This window comes from Strigops habroptila, chromosome 13 (genome assembly GCF_004027225.2).
Source record: "Strigops habroptila isolate Jane chromosome 13, bStrHab1.2.pri, whole genome shotgun sequence".
Classification (NCBI taxonomy): Eukaryota; Metazoa; Chordata; class Aves; order Psittaciformes; family Psittacidae; genus Strigops; species Strigops habroptila.
The window spans coordinates 1,112,858-1,131,873 of record NC_044289.2 but is presented as its reverse complement, the minus strand read 5'-3'; the positions used below and the strand labels follow the sequence as shown (position 1 = coordinate 1,131,873).

Below are 19,016 nucleotides of genomic sequence, written 5' to 3'. Positions count from 1 at the left end.
CTGACCATGGCAGGGGGTTAGAAATAGATGATCTTAAGGTCCTTTCCAACCCAAATCATTCTATGATTCTATAATTCTATAATATTCGAGTTAGAACCCGATCTGGATGTGATAAATCCTCCCTACTGTGGGGGATGTTTGGAGCTGCCATTTAATTTGAAAGCCGAGTTCTAACAAAACGAACATCTGAAGATTCACCAAAGCTAATTGTTTAAGTTTACCCAAGCCCATGCTGACTCCCCTTGTTTGGTGATGCTCAGTTTGTTCTTAACGCTAAGTATTTGGCAGCGAAGTCCTCAGAGAAGCTTCTCAGTACATGTAAACTATGTATACTGAGTATGAATGAAAACCAAACTACTTATATATATGTAAAAAGGGTATATATCAGCAACATAGTCTAGTGGAAGGTGTCTCTACCCATGACAGGTTGGAACTAGATGACCTTTAAGGACCTTTCCAATCCAAACCATTCTATGATTCTAAAGCTAAACACATACTTTACTGAAAACTCTGACATCCTGAGTCCTGCTCCTGACAGCAGCTTTGGCACATCAGGAAATGAGGAAGCAGTTCAGCTTCTCCAGGTTATACAAAAAAAAGGGAAGATTTTTGTTCCTCAGAGTGTAATGGAGCTGCAAGAGCAGAATGATCCAGAACTGGTGCGTTTGAACACACAGCTCTGCAGTTTTCAACAGAAACCCCTACATCAACTTCTGGAAATCACATTACCCAGGATTTCCAAATGTTTGTAATATCAGGTTCTTTTGGAGTTACATTTCCACATTTAACACAGAGCAAGAAATGAATATGAGAGAGCAAGCAGGCCCTCCATTAGGAATTTTTACTTAACGTTATGAAAATAAAATAACTTCCTTTCTAAATTTCTTTTTTCCAGATTAAGGCAAGATTGCCTCAGCTTTTGCTCTGCTGGTAATCCCTTTGACTAGACACAAGCTGCTACTGTCTCTAAATCCCTGGTGTTGCAGGTTTTCTCCAAAGCCCTCACAACTTTTCCAGAATATAGGTCAGATGCTGCTCTCTGAAGGAGCACCTACTCCATAATCTATGAAGTACATAATCCTGTGCCTAAACAAGTTCCCCCTGCACTATACATGACACATCCTTCAAACCCTTCATCAAGTACAGAGTTATTAATTTCTTCATGGGTTTTTCAATAGGCTGATCATGACAGCATCCAAATGCTTCTCAAATACCCATGGATGTTTCTTCAGAGCAGTCTGGTAAGGATGGGAAAAGATGAGATCCTGAGGCACAAAGACGAGGATAAGTCACTGTGAGTTTGGTGAACTCAAGATAAGATAACGGAGACACTTTGTTTTCAGAGCTGAAGTTGGATGGTGGTTCTTAGGTTCAAGGCCCTGCTCCAACACCTCCAGCACCCCTGTAACACAGACCACAGTGAACCTATTAAACGTGCAGGAAAACTAGAAGCCCGCAGTGCCTGATGCCATGAGAGAGCTGCGATCAGTCCGTTTTCTCAGCCCTGCTCCAGGGCTCCATGGCACAGGCTGCAGAAGACCCACTTCCCACCTCCTGCAGTTCACAGCTTCATTCACACAGTGCTTTGCAACCTTAGCATGCAGAAGTTGCAATGCACTGGGGTCCCATGGTCTTGTCCTCCCTGTTGCTCTTGGCACCTCTTTCAGCTGCAGCCCCACTCACTGAGCACTGATGTGATGCTTCAGTCCACTCGGAGCATTCCTCTACTGTCTCCTTTCTTCTGGTGTATGCCTGATGGAGGGCACTGTTTCCCAGAGCTGGCACTTGGCCTTGCTACTCCCCACACCAACCCCTTCCAGTCTGGCTGCAAATGCTTTCCATCTCCTGGTTTCCCTAAAAATATTCCTGGGTCTATATTCCTCAGAAAGATGCTATCTCTATAAAGAGAGTCACTGTCTTTCCAAAAACAGTTCACCCTGTTTATCAGTCTTGCCTTGCTTCACTCCCCCTCCACCCTTCAAAACAGGAGGACTTATGAATAAGAATGCTTTGTTTAGCAAGTTAAACTCAAAGATGACTTTAAACAGAAGGTTATGAATAAACAGAAGACAGAGAACAGGCATTCAGCATTTCAACTGGATCACTCTCTAATTGCCTTGTCTTTGTGTAGAATTCAGCAGGTCTTGCCCTGCACATCAGAGTGCACACAGCAATGTTTGGGATAAATGCAAATACTCAGCTTGAAACCTGGCATTTCACGACTCCCTGTCCCATGCCCATGGGAGTGAATGCTGTCCCATTTCCTCATATCATATTGTAAGCAAATGTTTCCTTCCCATCTGCAGTCTTCTGACTTTGTAGAGCTTGTTGTGAGCACCCAGCCTCACAGACGCCCTAAGTTACACACAACATATTTCACAGCCCAGTTAGACCCATTTAATTTACTACTGAGTGCTCTGAGTACAGTGACCATAGACAGGTTTGTGCTCCACACTATTCAAGGCTCCAGTGCTGTGTCCCGTCAGGGACTCATGTCCCAGCTTCTCCTCTAAGGAGGAGAGTTGCCAACAGGTCAGCATTTCTACTGCACCCACAGGCCACACAAGTGGCTCTCCAGCAACTTGCCCATGGGCTGGGTTCTGGCACTTCACAGTCTCATGAACTTTGTTCCTTTTCTGGTTGGATCCTAGGGCATGAATATTTGTAATGCATCTTTTCACTTCCTCCAGAACCTCTTCTTGAGATTGCAACTGCACCTCCCTTACACCATCTCTTTTATTTGTACATGAATACACCTCAGACACATCATCTTAAGACTCTCGATTAGCCTCTTCCTAATTACCTTTGCCACAGCACCTGTGCAACAGCAAATTAGGAGCAACTTTGGATGCAAATATACAACACAGGGTTCAACTTCTGCCCCTGTAATTCTTATCTCTGTTTCTCCAGGCTGACTTTCCTTTGAAGTCTAAAAAGCTCTCTTCTCAGTATCATTTTAAAAACAGGAATCACACTTTTCTTTTAATTAACAGTAGTTTCCTTATTCACTTTCCATCTTCATAATAAGATGCAGATCTTCAGTTCTGGGCAGATTTAATGTAACCTCCCTAGGATACCAAAAAGCCACACTTCTTTTGAAAAAAATCAAGAGAACTTGAGACATTAAAGAACAGGTTTGACAACATTGAGATGATTGAGCCAACCCTGCCTTGCACCAGGGAGAACCAGACCTTTTATAAGTCTATTATTTTATACAATTAAGGATGATCAAAGAGCGTATTTCTCCATTGGCATTTACCAGCTTTTGAGCATTTGCAAACTTAAGAATGTTCTTTTAAGGGGAGATTTTTTCACAGATGGGCATGCTTACTGCAGTAGAGAAGAAATAAAGTTGACTGAATACTGTCCTACAATTATCCTTCCTGTGACAGAAGCATTTGTCCTAGATGCCATCAGCCACTACTTCGATCAAAAGGAGAATCACTAAGCCTTTTGAAGCTGAGTAACCCTGTAGGCCAGCAACCATACCCCATGACATATACTCTGTACCTCAGCAACGAAGCAGTTAACAAAACAGTTTTGTTCATGTGAAAATACAAAGCAGCTGCTTAGTTCCATACTTGGCAGAAGGCGGCAGCCCCCTCTGCACTCCTTGTCTTCTGCTGCTCTTGGATCATTGCAGAGTTAACCAGCTGTTGCATTCCACATGCCAGTTACACCAGTTCGGAAAAGCAAGAGCAGGGATAGTTTTATGGCTGTACAAAAGGAATGAGAATAATACACTACTGAACCAGAAAGGACAATATTTATATAATAAACATTTTCAGGAACATAATGATTCCTTTGTCGTCAAAATTTTGGAGTGGTTAATTGTGCACACAAAAAGTGCACCTCATCTACATGCTCAATAGCAGTTCATATGCTCCCAAAGCGTCTATGCACTGCAGATCTGTCCATTTGCACAGCCCTTACGGCAACAGTCTTCACAAAATAGGGTGGTCAAAGGCACAAACACTTCTGAAAACATACTTGTGTATGTGAAATGCCTCATTTTTTATATCTGTAAAAATGCAGCTCGGATAATTTTGTTTTCAAGTTTAAAAATATCAGACTAAACTAAGCGCTGAGGGTTTACTGCAGAAAGTTTGTACTAGCTTTATGCATACTCAGGTGGTGTTCAGGTAGGAATTACAATTTGGTCTTGAGATACGGTGGACACCACCACAAATCTCAGCTGCAGACTGAGATTCAGAGTCAGAGCCTGTCTGTTGCTTCAGATGTTCATTTCAGGCTAGACTCAAGTTTACTGAGTTCTGTTTCTGACTAAAATCTAGGGCAAAAATCTCTGTGAGTCAAAACAGACTTAGTGTGAAAACTTTCCTAAAAGCTGAAGTGTGGGCAATTGGTTTGCTTATTGGTGTCTTTTCAGAAGATCTGTCCTTTGCTTCCTAAACATCATAAGGAATCACCCACAGTAGTGAACCCATGACCTGGCAACAGATCACAGAAAGTACCTGAAATGAAACTGAGAAAGAAGAGGCCATTCCTAAAAATGAAACTATTTTTATCTGGGAAAGTTTACAAAAAGAAGCCAAAGGGTTTGCAGAGTTCATACGTGATTTTAGCTCAGAATCACTTTTCCCCATACACAGAAGTCTATGCTAAAATTTAGCCTGAATAAACTGATGTCCCATATTTCATTATTTCAAATGATTTCATAATAAACAGACATTAGGGTGGGAAAAGCATTAAAGCAGGCACTGCTATTTGATCTCATGGTGGGTTAACCCAGGCTCCCCGTCCCCTTGGAAACACAGCACTGACACAAACTCCTATCAGTTAAAAAACGATCATCTTCTCTCTGTCCTGGTACCCTCGTCCTTTCTCTGCTGCAGCATCCCTAACCCCTGACCTTCATTTCCCGATCACCATGACACCCAATGCCCAGGCCACAGCAATAGTGACTCAAGGATCTTATCACTCTCTTCCAATTTCTGGATTTTCCCTGAAACTGACTTTCTAGGAGTAAATTTTCTGTGTTTGCTTTCTGGGATCTGTAGCTTATAGGAACATTTGCCAGGAGTGCATCCTCAGGGGCCACCGCATGGATTTCCAAGCTTTTTCCTAAATGCAAACTAAAAATCTGTAAAACGGAGGAAATTCAGCCAAATGTAAACCCGACATTCAATGGCATTCAAGCAAATGGTACTTGAAAGAGGGAGGAAAAGGTTTTATTACATTCAAGACTTCTTGAAATTCCTGCATCACTTGTCTCAGTAGATTTTTCTTTTTTTAAGGAATTGTCTCAACTACACTATTTGCACCTCTTTGCACTATTCACTCTACTGACACACACCAGAATGATAGCAGGTCAATAGAAATATTTGAAAATTCACACTGCTCTTTCAAAATCTGACTATTTCCTATCTAAAAAAAGCCACTATCAAATTTCAAATCATAAGGTCACCTTCAAAGGAGAAGCACAGCTTGCTATACAAAATGTTGAGAAGTCCACTTCAGTCATTTCTTCCAGAACCCTTCAAATCTGAGTATTCATCAAAGCCATCCTGTCCCACAGGATTGGGTAGATTTCACGGAAACAGAAGTCATGTAAGAAACCAAAGTCCTTGAGCAGAAGCAAATTTCTTTATTAAAAAACTCTCTTCATATCCAGATCAGGAGGTGCTCAGTGAACATAACGAAGTTGCATGGTTGCCTACTGGTGTTGCTACTGGTGTTAATTTGTTATATCCTATAATTTACAGAGGTTGGAAACATGACTTGTCTTCCAAACAGCTTTCCTAGCACCTTCCTTCCCCACCCAGCCCAGGACATACTGGGATCTAGAGAGTACTATTTCCATAGGATACCTGCAGCTCTGCTGGTCCTGTCGTTAGCACTGACTGGCATGCTGAAGCTACTCCTGGCAGTGCCATGTTCAGGCAGGGTTAGATAACTACCATGAGTGCTGGGTACCCAAGTGATGTTTGCCTGCAAGTTATTATTTGTGCGATGGAGGTTGATGGCTTATTAGGTCAGGCATCCCACCTCCAGTGGAACTGTTTTATCTTCATGATGGAGTGAATTGTTAGTTAGTGGTGTGTGGCATTTGTGTTAATGTCATTACTGAATTAGTAATACAGTGATAGTGCCAGGCTGTTAATTAATCACTTAAAGACAGTCTTGGTATCCAGGTCTGCTGTCAGGGAGAGACCTAAATCCTTCCAGTCACTCCCAAAAGTTTGGTTTCAAAGAACTGGTATTTTCCAACCAAAAGACTTTTAATGACAGAATTCCTGAACAGCTCTAATTATACCCTATGGCTCAGTCTGAGGGATAATATTGTTACCCTCTGTAAAATAACCGTCCAGCATCCCATTATGCGTCCCTGATCCTCAGGCACTTGGAGGGGGAGGATCGGTGAGAAGCTCATAAATTTGGGGGGCTGTTAGGTGAGTGTGTGCTGCTGCTTTGACCACCCTGGATTATTAAACCCCTCTGTGACCGCTGTGGGATCCAAGCTGGGTGGGAAAACATTACAAAACCAACCGGTTTCCATGTGCTGCACACAGTGGGAAAACAGACGGACACAGGATGTACCCATCTGAACTGCCCAGCCCCAGCTGAAGGCAGGCCAGCATCAGCCTCTGGAGAGGTCCTGCGTGGTCATGCTGGGATTCTTTGGTGCATCACCCAGCTTGCCCACCAATTTCTAAAGCACATCGCAGAGCTTCAGAGTTAACTTTCTAATGAGGATAATTATTATTATTACATGCATATATACATATATATATATAAAAAAGAGCCCAGATCCCCGTGAGGTTTCTTCAGATTGTCCCAGAAAGAAAACATTTTCATTGTGTGGGCTGTGATTGGGAACACATGTACGCACCGTACCCCACTTCACTCCGCTCGCTCTGCTACTAATTACAAGGGGAGCAGAGCCCAGTGCAGAGGTTTCTTTAATTCCTTGGGTTTGGAGACTCAGCAATTGAATTACCTGAAGAGGCTGGAGCTTCTCTAGGGTACAATCAGTCATGCAGCATTTGGGTTAGGCCAGGGTGGGGAGACACGGATAATATATACATGCTGGCAGCATTATGTAGTCACCTAAATGGGGAAGAAGGAATTTCTCTTAATTAATGGCGTGATGTATGACACGTTAGCAACACAAACTCTTTAATAAACCCTGATGCCTTCTTTTACATTCACAAGATGAAAGCGCACCGGGTTACCTGCCTATGCTGGCAGAGCAGCTTGTGGTGAAGGAGCTTTAATAGCTGCACATGGTGCTTTTGATTCTGGAGTTGATTTTAGACAAAGCTGCCTTGAAGCAAGGGAAGCAAGTACAACTTTCAACCTCACCCAAGGGTGCTACCCAGAGATGAAGATACCTGTGAAGAAAACTGAAATCTTAATTTAATTAACTATAACTCCCAATAGGACAAGCTTGGGAGGTTTACTTAGGAGTGTGATTATCTGAACCTATTGAGCTTAAGTATTTGCCTTCCAAATTCCAGTTCAAGTTTTTGTTTGGCACAGGACTGAGACCCAGACTAGATGTGAAGCTCAGATTCACTCAGATTTGCCCCAAATATAAGGGTACTCTGATTTGGCTCATGCCAAAAAAAAACCTGTTTACAGTTACAATGAATTTGGCCTTCCCCCACACTAAAAGCTATTCTTTTTAAACCTCTCATTTTGGTCATGTCTTTTTCCATTTTATATTTTGTAGCCTGCTGGGTCAAAAAGTGAGTCAGAAGGCCAAGCGTTTCAGAAAAAATGGACTACAGAGGAGATGTGGCTAGGACTTGGACTCCAGAGCTCTGAATGAGGCATATTAGCAAAGACTGTTATGAATGATTATTTATTCTTCTGCTCTTTGATGGGTTTCACTTCCTTGAAGACTAGTTTTTGCTTTAGACCAAGAAAGGAAAGGAAAAGGAAATGTCCCAGCTCTGGGCAGCTTTGGAGATCCCTCAGCTGAGATCCTGGAAGCACTAAAACCTCAGAAAGAGAAAAATGGGGACAATGAAGACAAAATATGAAGAAAGAAATAAAGTCTTCATCAGGGCCCACCAAACTCAGAGGAAAAACCATGCATGACTCCCATTGCCTTCAGGACAAGGCCATGACTCAGAGAAGGGACACAGCTCACAGGCTGCAGATGTGACAGTAAACTTCAGACTTGCCTTACCATGAACAAAAATGTTTTAGGACACTTCTGTAATAGATTTCTGGCATCTTGTGTCCTTACACTTAAAAAGGGATGACAGACCTCTTTGACCTGAGACCAGGGTGTAGCATAACATTCTACTGTCCAACCCCATATCCTTGAGATCGGTGCAGGGCAACCTATAAGGAAAGACTGCAGAGACCAAACACTCGACACAGGACTTTTTCTCTGTATTACACACCACAATCACCTCACCTTTCTTCCATAAAGGTGAGAAAGAACAAAACTCTCCAGTGAGTAACAAAATTACATTCTCCAAAGGACAAAGGAGAGGAGTCTTGCTCCAAACGTGCTGCTTCATTCTGGTATAAAACTTTTCTTTTCTTTGAGAACAATTTAGTGTGGCCAATAAAAGCCCAGCTAATTTTTAAATCAGCATGTAGCCAACTCAGCCACCCAGTAGCTCTGTCCTTGGGCAATATTATTGAAGCACACACAATCTATACTAAAGCGATCAGCTTCCCTCAGGCCTGCCAAGGGGATGCGTTAGTCGAGCCCAAAATATGACAGAAGGAAATTTATGTGCAACTTTTACACATAATATCTCATTATGACTCTCCCCAATCTTTCAATTTTAAAAATAAACAGCCTTTGTAATGATTTTACCAGGAGCATGTTGGAAGGGAGATTGAAAAAGAAAGAGGAAAGTGGCTTTGGCTACAGTCATTTCTTTTGCTCTTCTCCTTCTCTCGTGTTTTTCTTTAATTTTCCTGAAGATGTTTCCACTCAATTTAGGAAGAAATGGAATTTCCCCCTCCCTGCCACCACTTTTTCTCTGTTTTGCCCATGTTTTCAAAGAATGGAATGGCTGACATAATGAAGCCTCTGTCAATAGCAAAATCATTTTGACTGGTTGGTAAATAATGAAAGTTTCCACTTAACGTGCAAGCCACCTTACCCAGGGGACAAGCGCTTGGTCCCTTTCTAGGCCAGCAAACTGCCAACCCTTGCGCTCCCCCCACACACACATCTGAAAGCATTGCCTTGCAGCAAGAAGAGAGTTCAGCTGTGACCAGATTCAAGGGTTGCTTTGCCATGAAGCACATGCACTTTTGGACAGTGAAGAACTGACTGCACAATCATGCCAGCTGGTGCTTGCAGGATCAGGCCCAAAATGGAATTGAAAAAAGATGGAATAAATAAGAATGGACAAACAAGAGGGGGAGAAAACCCAAGTGATGACTGATCTGCAAATACACAAGTCCCAGAGCTGAACTCGAGGACTTGGTTCGGTAAAGAAAGGGTAACGCTTTGTATTTGCCCTTCACTGAGATGCCAATCACTGCATGATTTTCTAATGTTTCATTGTGGGCATCAGCAGGAATGACTTCATGTGCTATTCATACTCTACAGACCACAGCTTGAGAACCCACGGGAGGAACATATACCTGAAGTAAGAATCAGTTATAAGCATTTTCGGGAACAACCTCCTCTTAGGGGGGTAAGGCAAATAAACAAAGCTAGACTCTCACCGCTTCTGCTGGTAGCAGAGTGGGATGTTCTCAGAGCGGAAAGCAGAGTCGCTGCCAGTGTACACTGGCTGGTGGGAAGAGCTTTCCCATTGCGGGCTGATGGGCAAACGACCATTATCAGGCACAGAGAACTGGAGCAAATGTAAAAATATTCCAATCCATACAAAAAAGCTTTTGTTCTTACACAGCCCTACACTGTGTTCCCTTTGCATCCCAAACTCCCAAATATCTTCTCAGGAGATAAAAGCTTTTATGCCTGTTCCTCTCTAGTTAGTCTCATCCCTCCTCTGATGTCAGTGTCATACATTTATCCATATTCATTTCATTCATGCTGCTTTCTTATCCATATGACTACACATCGGTTTTCATTTTGATGTGCTTGTGAAACCAGAATTAAAGTTATTAGCACCAAAAATCTGTAAATGCCTTTTGGAGGACTCATTATTCTCCTCATCAATCCCAACACCCCTGCTGTGAGTCCAGCAGTGACAGCCCATCAATACCTGTCCTCATGGAGCCAGTGGGGTGATCTCTTCCCCAGAGAAGAGATCTAGGGTTGCTTTCAGCTAGATCTTTTCTCTGAGGGCTGAGCTATGAATTATTTGTGTAATTCTGGGGAAACCACAAGAAATATTGAAGCTGGATACTGAAGCAAATAGGAAAAACCTATATATGTTTAGTAAATGGCCATGACAAAAATAACATCAGAAAACATAGAGAATGGAAGAAAAATATACATCTTGGCAAGAAGATTGTGTATTTTCACTGTATTCATAATGTATTAGTTCTACATTTGAAGAGATCATTTGGTTTAGGCAGGACAAATTCACTGGAAAAAAATGTTTTTAATAGACGAGTCTTCCAACAGAGGGATGAAAGCAAACTTGCTGAATTTAGAAGTATTTAAGGAGATTTACCAGTTAATGCTGGTCAACAGAGATTGCTTGTTGTAGTAGCTTCACTGTGATATTTGTTTTGGGAGGGAATAGCTGCACCAGCATTGTTACCATTTGTATTAGTGGCATAAAATATCATCAGATAAATAGAATTTAGGGGTGACTGGTAGAAAATCATAAGCTGGGGGATTGCTGTGGGTCAAGTGGCATAATGTGGCCAATAAATTCTGTAGGCCTCAGTTTTCCCCACTGTAAAATAGGTACAACCCATTAGGTTAATGAGAATTCATTATTCTTAGAGCCTGCTTTGAATTTGGCATCTGCCATGGACACTTAAGGTATGTGAAGAACATCAGACCCAGCTCATTCTGAATACCCCTGAGGCAGGCTGTACATGAAACATAAGGCAGTAAAACACCTGAACATTGAGCATCCAGGGTGGAATGCTGCAATTCCACTGATTGCAGTAAATACATAGAATCACAGAATCGTTTAGGTTGAAAAAGACCTCTAAGATCATTGAGTCCACATGTTTGTGTTATACCATAATTACTCAGCTTTTAAATCAAACAGCACAACAACTAGTGCATGGCTGTTCTTCACACACCTTAACATCCTTCGCTTGACTGAATGCTTTAGATGAGAAATTTTACCCCTTTGTTTGAACAGATTTAAAGCAAATCTGCCTCAAATTTTTCCAAGCTTGGCCCATCTCCTATTGCCTGATACTGCTACTGCTCTCACTGAGCAGCCTGAGGCTGGAAAACTCTCTTGAAGTGAAGGCACCTCTGTTCCGCCACTGACTTCTTTGGAAATACAAAGCACTGGATACATCCCTAACTCATTTTTCTATCCTTAGAGCCTTTCTATTGAATTGTTATCCTGGGATCCACTGCTACAGAAGTTGGGTGTATCTATCTTTGACATACTGTCTAGGTTGGGTATTAACACATGTTTATTTCCAAAAGAAAGGATTTACTAGAAAGCTCCGAACTTCAGATCATTAAAAAGAGCAAGAGGCTGGGAATGTGTTGGGAAGAGAGCAGAGTGTGCTGTGTGGGATGATTTCAGCCTCATCTTTCTTTCCAGCTCTTTTGGAGAGCTCCAGTCACAGGCCAGTGTCACACTTCTGCTCCTGGCAGGGTGACCACAGGGGAGAGAACCTGGTCTGGCCACTTGGTCATGGTTGCCTAAGGCAGCCAAAAAGTTCAGTGTCTGCTTGTGGTTTCAAATCCCAGAACCCGTAAAGCACAAACACAGGTTCTAACTGGGAGGCTGTGACCTCTCCACTCACCAATAAAACATGTCCAGAGTCATAATAAACAAAACATTACAATTCAGGGTGGCAAGGCATAAACCAGTCATATGTATTCTCTTTCTGGCCACTTAAGCAAATCTTAGCCTTTACCAAAAACTACCTTGGTGAACTAAGTTAGCAAAACAATCCTGATTACAACATAGGGTAAAAAAAAAAAAAAAAAAAAAAAAAAGTCAAATAAACTTAACCTAGGGTTTCTCATGGGATGTTTTATGATCTTGTTGTTGCAGCGCAGAACATGGGCCAGGGTAAACACGGAAGGGCCACAAGTGTGATAATATAATGATACCTTTTATTAGCTCAAAGAAGAAAAAAGAATAGCAGAACTTTGCATACATCAAAAGTCTTTTTTCTTCACTTTCAGGATGCAGAAAGGAAAACCTGCAGCTTGTGTATTCCTGACAGTCACCTTGTCAGGAGCATGAACTCACATTGGATTTTTCACTTCTCTGGATAGCCAGCAATGGAGGGTGAAGGGGAGGAAGAGAGTTGCCTTGTAGGAATTGAGGGACCTGACATCTGATTATACAACGATACAAATTTCCAGGTCATATTTAACAGCACGAACAATAAACTGAAAATTGTTGCTGGCTACTCTCCGTGTAACTCCGTGGTAACCTTCTTAAGCTGTTTCTGTGGGCTACCCATGGAGCTGCAGCAGATCGCAGCCAGGGGAGGAGCAGAGGCAGGTTTTTAGGCAACACTTTCTTTTGCAAGAGGTGCAGATGACTGATACAAAGATGGGCACTCCTGTGCACCTAAACCTTGTCACAAAGGAAACAAGATTCAGGGCTGCTGGAGTGGGGCGGGAGGAACAAAACAACTCCCCCCAAGCAAAACAGAGAGTGCATATGAGGAGAGAAACCTGTGGGTAGAAGCGATGCGTGGCAGTCCAGTATCTCTGGCTTGTGTCAGATGCAGCAGAGTTGGTGCAGTGGATTAATGATTTCTTTTCCATCCTTTTACATCTTTTTCAGCCCCTGCCATCATTTATTACATCATCCTTACTCTGTTACTCAGATTGACAGCAGGGGAATAAACTTCACCCTGCAGGTGTTTTCAGGAGAAATTATCTTTTCCCCAGGAACTGGATCCTACATTCGGTGAGTAATAGTTATTTTCCCCAACAGTTCATGACACTGTAGTAGCAGACACTTTTTCCCTGGGTATTTCAGATATGTCCACGTACATCCTAAACAGTACTTGTCTTCTGTGGATATATGTTTGTAAATGTGGGAAGTACTTTACAGTGTCAGGCTAGAAAGTGTATTAGAAGGCCTACCACTTACATTGATTTTAAAGCATTAAATTTTGACATCTTCGGTGCAGACAGACCAAGAAGCTTAAAATGTATTTATCACACAAGAAACAGATTAAGTCCATTTTACCCTTTCAAAGCAGATCTCAAACTTCCTCAAGCAACAATGGCATATTTTTCAATTGACTAAAATAGAAAGAAAAGGGCTTAACAGGATTTAAGGTGACTGGAAAGAAGGAGCCACCTCTAAAGGAGATTTCAGAACACAGGCAAAGGGAGATGGAAAGAGGGACTTTTCCCAAAATCTTTCTTTCTTGTTAATAGCCTCCCACCTTCATTTAGTGTAAAATTAATGCCCAATCACTTGTTTCCCTCAATGTTAGTATAACTATATCAAATACATAGATACGTATTATATATACATATATTTTAGTGCATCAGAGCTGCAACAAGGATAAAGCACAAGGAGCCTAATGCAGGCACATGTTTAGGAGGCAGCCAGCAAAAAGCTGAAGGGACAAGAGAAAAATCATCAGCTAATCAGCTATATGAAAAGCCAAGGATGAGGATGGCAAATGCTTGAGAGCGGGACGGGGCAGCAAGGGAGGGAGACCAGTACAGAGACTGCAGTGGCTCCTGGGGAAGCCACAAGCCTTGCAGCCGTATGGCTCAGGCTGCAGCACTGACTTTTGACCTCACATCTCTGCGAAGCAGCATTTGATGGAATAAGATGATGCACTTTGATTGTTTTCTCTCCTGCCTGCAGCAGCATTGCTCAAAACACAAGGGCACAGTGGGAGAAGGACAGGAACGTGAGTTTCTACTCGGAGCAGTTTCTGTGCTTCCCACAGAATGAGGCACTTCTGGGAAAGTCAAAGGGCCAGGAACATCCCCACGGGCAGCCACAGGAGCGTGCACGGGCGCTTCCCACCCCAGCGCTGCAATCCCGCGGCCGATGGGCTCGGGCTCACACCCCCCCCGCCAAGATCCAGCGCTCCAGGAAAAACCTTGATGAACTCCAGAAACAGCTGGAGAGAACATGTTAAACCTCGGCAGCATTGCCTGGGAGCCTGGACCACAGCGCAGGAGGAGTTTACCCTGTTTCAAAGGACCTCAGGGAGGGTAGTTTTTGCTGATGCTAGGCGTGCCCTGATTCAGAGATACTCAGACATTACCAGGGTGAGTGCCCAGAGATTGAGAGATAGTGTTTAAAGTGTGCCTTCCACCTGAAAGCACTGGGGAGAGAAAGTGTGTTGGGCATTGGTTCAATCACACCCAATCACCCCAGCAGCTCTGTAACAACAATCATGAGAAGGGACCAAATGTCCAAAAAGCATGCCTTACACCCTCTGCCTTCTTCCAAAAGAAATGCTTTAGGCATTTCTTCTGGTCTCCTTCCAGCCATTGAGCAAGCTATTGTTTGTTGCAGTGGAAAGCTAAATAAAAACTAAGTCTTGTCAGGATTATTTTTATGGATTATACAGCTTTTATTTAACAATTACTCTGACACTATGGCTACCATGAAAAAGAAGGTCTCTTGTGGAAGGCTCATCACTGACACATGGACACACTGAGAATGGCGGATAGCAAACTGCCTGTTTGATATCAAGTTAACATATGGGCAATTTCATGGGACATAGTCCAGACACTTTGTTTTTTATTTCTTTGTCACAGAAAATGTGGGAGGATGAATTAAGGCCAGGTTGGACACAGGGGCTTGGAGAAACCTGCACTAGTGGAAGGTATCCCTGCCCATGGCAGGGGGTTGGAACTGGATGAGCTTTAAGGTCCCTTCCAACCCAAACCAGCCTGGGATTCTATTAATATTTCTGAAGACAAGGATGTTGCTTGGCCTGTTCTGTCAACATCAGCTTAACTTCAGACCACTGGACTTTTACCCAGGCCTAAGTTGAAACATTACTCTTTGCAATAAATACAATAAAAAATAAGGGGGAAATACATCATTAACAGTCAGGGGGGAAATGTGGGGTTTTTTTCTATCATAAGACAGACCAAATAGATGAACCTAGTTTAGCTGTCCACATGTTGCTGCGTTTGTGGAAGGCGTACCCTGCTTAGATGACAGCTGAAATTGACCTTGATACAGGAAATGCAAAAGAAAGCAAAATACATGAGTGATGTACAGCACTATTTGTTGTAGCAGCTTTGGGTCATTCCACAGGTCACATATTTGTTTTATTGGATTAACAGTGAACACATGTGTGCATCACACACAGGGAGCAAATTCTTATCTCTTTTGGTCTGGCCTTTTGGATAGGTGGCAAGAAAATGCCATTTCTCCTTTCTCATAGCAATGCACTGATAGAAAGCTGCCCCGGCACCTCCCAGCCTCACTCCAAACTCTTGCCCAGCCTCCTTGCAGGCTCTGCCCCTCAATCATGTATAGGCATCTCCCTTTGCGTCCCACGGCGGTCCCATTAACCTGAACCATTGCTTCAACCTCTTTTCCAAACCAGTCAGTTTTCCTTGAGCAACACGGAGGGCAACTTGGTACCAGTTGCAATCCTGGTTTTAGGGAAATCAGAGACAAATCTCCCATTTCTGGCAGTAGAAGCTGCCCTAAATCTCTGTCACTAGTGCAGCTCTTTAAGAGCACAGTAATTCTCCACCAAATTGAATCTTCTCTGACAATTGGCAGCACATCAGAGACAATTCACAGGCATATTTTTTCCCCTTTCCTAACAGGAAATAGGGCTTGTGTTACATTTACAGTGACCTGGAGCTCCAGGGGCAGACTAATATCTCACCTAAACAAACAGACAGTATTTCTTCCCTGATAAAGGCAGATGGGCTGAAAGGGAAAGTCACTTGGCTGCGGCCTTCCTGGCTCCCACAGCAGCACAGGAGGTGTCGACAACACGCAAACCTGCGAACACCAACACAAGGATCCCTGATGCAGCCCAGGATGATCATAGAGTCATAGAATCAATGTGGTTAGAAAAGACCTTTAAGATCAAGTCCAATCGTTCCCCAGCACTGCCAAGGCCACCACTAACCCATAGCACTGAGGGCCTCAGCTACACGGTGTGTGAACACTTGCAGGGTCGGTGACTCCAGCCCTGCCCTGGGCAGCCTGTTCCAATGCCTGAGCACCCTTTGGGGTAGGAATTGTTCCTCATATCCACCTAAACCTCCCCTGGTGCAGCTTGAGGCTGTTTCCTCTTGTCCCATCCTTTGTTCCTTGGGAGCAGAGACCAGCCCCCTCCTGGCTCCATCCTCCTTTCAGTTGTAGAGAGAGATAAGGTCCCCCCTGAGCCTTCTCTTCTCCAGACTAAACCCCCCCAGGTCCCTCAGCCGTTCCTCATCACACTTGTGCTCTAGTTCAGAATGTAGTTCAGAAGGTTTGGAGCTCCAGGTTAGTGTTTGGACTCAGTCTTTGTTTCTGTTTTAATGAAACGACCATTGTCTCACCTCCCATGGACCTCAGTGGGGTTCCCTCTCACAATGTGAACTGGGAGCTTCACCACCCAACCCATGGTAGGGCAGAGAGGACCCAAACACCCTCTTCGGCTAACCCTTTTCCACCTCCTTGGAGAATGCATTGCCTTCCCAGGAGCTTCCCGCTTGCCCCTGTGGGGACAGGGAGACAATTCTGGGCTTTATTTGTGGTGGCTTTAAAAAAGCAAACTCCAAACTGCATGAAACAACTCTGGGGGACAATAACTTGCAACAGATGTCATGATTGGTCAATGTCCAACTAATGAGAGAGCCTTCAGAAATAATAAACACCTACATGTGCTTGCTTGTAAGACAAACAGCATTCAGATCTCATTTTTCTTGTATTTCCCTTCACCGATACACTACTGTATGTTTTACCCCCAAGTGATATCCCATTCATCCGTTGTAAAAATCGGAGAAACAAACCAAAACTGATGGGGAAATCTACCAATTGCAAAATTCCACACCATACATGCATCACACTGAACATGCACATGAAAAGCAGAAGTGAAGAGCCTGATTTCACACCCATTAACTCTAAATGCCAAAAAGCACCAGAATAACCTGCATGTTTTAACGGGTTGCCTATCCCAGCAGCAGCATTCACCTCCCTGCTACCCAATCCTCCACTTTTCCTGATATAAACAGGCTTTGCATCAGACCCTCAGCTTTCCCCAGGACCTCCTGAAAATCCCATGCCCTTCAGGATACAGAAAGAGAGAACAGGTTAGTGCTGAAAGCAACAAGTCTCCCAGCCTCAGAAATTTTTGGCTTTTGGAATATCACAAAGAAATAAAACCTCTGCAGCTTCTCCCCTGCTCGTCTCTGCCCTTATCACAATGAGGGAGTTACAGCAAGGTGGAGGGACACCTGACAGCTCAGGGTGAGTGCCCGTGCCAGAAAGTCCTGTGCAACACCTCCCTGAGCCTGAACGCATCCCTCAGGATCTCCATGTGCATCTAGCATAGAAAAGGTACACTTCAGGCTACTGCGATTCAAAGTCTGCCTGTATAGCCAAGAACAGTACAGTGGCAGGAGGAGCAAAATCCGAAGTAGGATAAATGTCTGGAGCAGAAGATATTCTCTTAGGGAGTGGCAGAGAGACAGTGACAAGCAAGGGAGTGACACTGCGGGAATGACTCGCTTTAAGCTGTTGTTTTGGCTTTTTCAATGCAACCACAAGCCTGTTCATGTCAGGCACAGACCTTCCTCTCTCCCTGGTTATTTCCAGGAATCAGGCATCCACAACTGACAATTAGAGCAGCACAAGAGCTGCGGCTGCCCAGTCTCAGTGAGTCTGAGGTTCTTGGTCCCTTTTTTTTTGCAATTGAAACAGCCGTTGACCTTCGGCTTTTCTATGTCCCTCATTGCCATGGCACTGAGCGGAGGTATTTCAGGGTGACCAGATCTGTTTACACCAACATTTACAACATATCCCCTACAAATCTGCCTGTTTGGTGGAAAAGCAATGTGCCAGCCTGCCGCTTACTGTTTGTGTCACTCTTACTTGTGTGGATGCCCTCTAATCATCTCCCTCAATACTTCTGCTAGATCAGGGTTGAACTTGGGAAAGCAACTGAATTTTAACTCCCTGAATCTGTTCTGGGGCCCCCAAAACCTCCTGCTGAAGCTCAGAGTGAAACCCTATGCCAGCCTCAAATAAGTGAGAATTTTCTGTGACTGCATCCTGTGGTTTCAGCTGGTTTTGCAATTAAGTTTGTGTCCCAGTTTCGTTCTGAATTTCAGCTGATGCCATGCTCAGCTCAGATAAATCAGAACCTTAAAATGAAACTCAAACCCGTATGAGCCTCTCCTCTGAACTCCTCTGAACTAACTGTTGCCCTGTACCTTTTTGTTTTGGTTATTCTCTTCCCCACCTCATTTCCAGTCAAGTCAAACTCTCCTCTAGTCACCGCTCTTTGCCTCATAGCACAAGTGAACAAAGCCTCCCAGGGCATTTGAAGGTGACTGCTAGGCTTTTCCCTCCAGATCCATGTTCATCAGTGGCTTTGCTTTCAGCCCTCTTGCATTTATACAAAAGCAGTACAAAAGCAAGGAGCTCTGTTCTCCCGGAATGAGCATGTGCTGCCGGGATCTCTGCACCCTCTGAATACTGGGCTCAGCATCCACCAAGAAGCCAACTTGTGTGCACACACAGATGACTGCTCTCTGTGCACTAGAAGGAGGCTTAGCTGATACAGTGGTGGTTTTGTATCCCACGAAGCTCTTTCTTGCTTTGCTACTAGTCCAGAGCAGGAAAAAGTAGGAAAGAGAAACAAGCATTAAAATGAAGAAGAGTGGTCAAGTGGTTCACACTCAAGAAGAGTGAATCAAGGGACTCAGATCTTTCCAGGAGTCTGAAGTTGAGAAGCTAAAACTTAGAATTGAGTCTAAAGCTGAGAACCCAGAGGTCATG

General features: G+C 43.6%; 1 long non-coding RNA gene across 1 annotated transcript in view; it reads right to left on the bottom strand.

Moving 5' to 3' along the window:
• Window positions 1-882: 882 nt before the first annotated feature.
• LOC115615399 overlaps window positions 883-19,016 on the bottom strand; it is a 48,631-nt gene continuing 30,497 nt past the window's right edge. Inside the window, exons 4-5 of the long non-coding RNA XR_003994036.1 lie at window positions 6,962-7,071; window positions 883-1,402 (exon numbers count right to left, since the gene is read on the bottom strand). This is a non-coding gene — a long non-coding RNA (uncharacterized LOC115615399). The remainder of the gene's footprint in view (window positions 1,403-6,961; window positions 7,072-19,016) is intronic.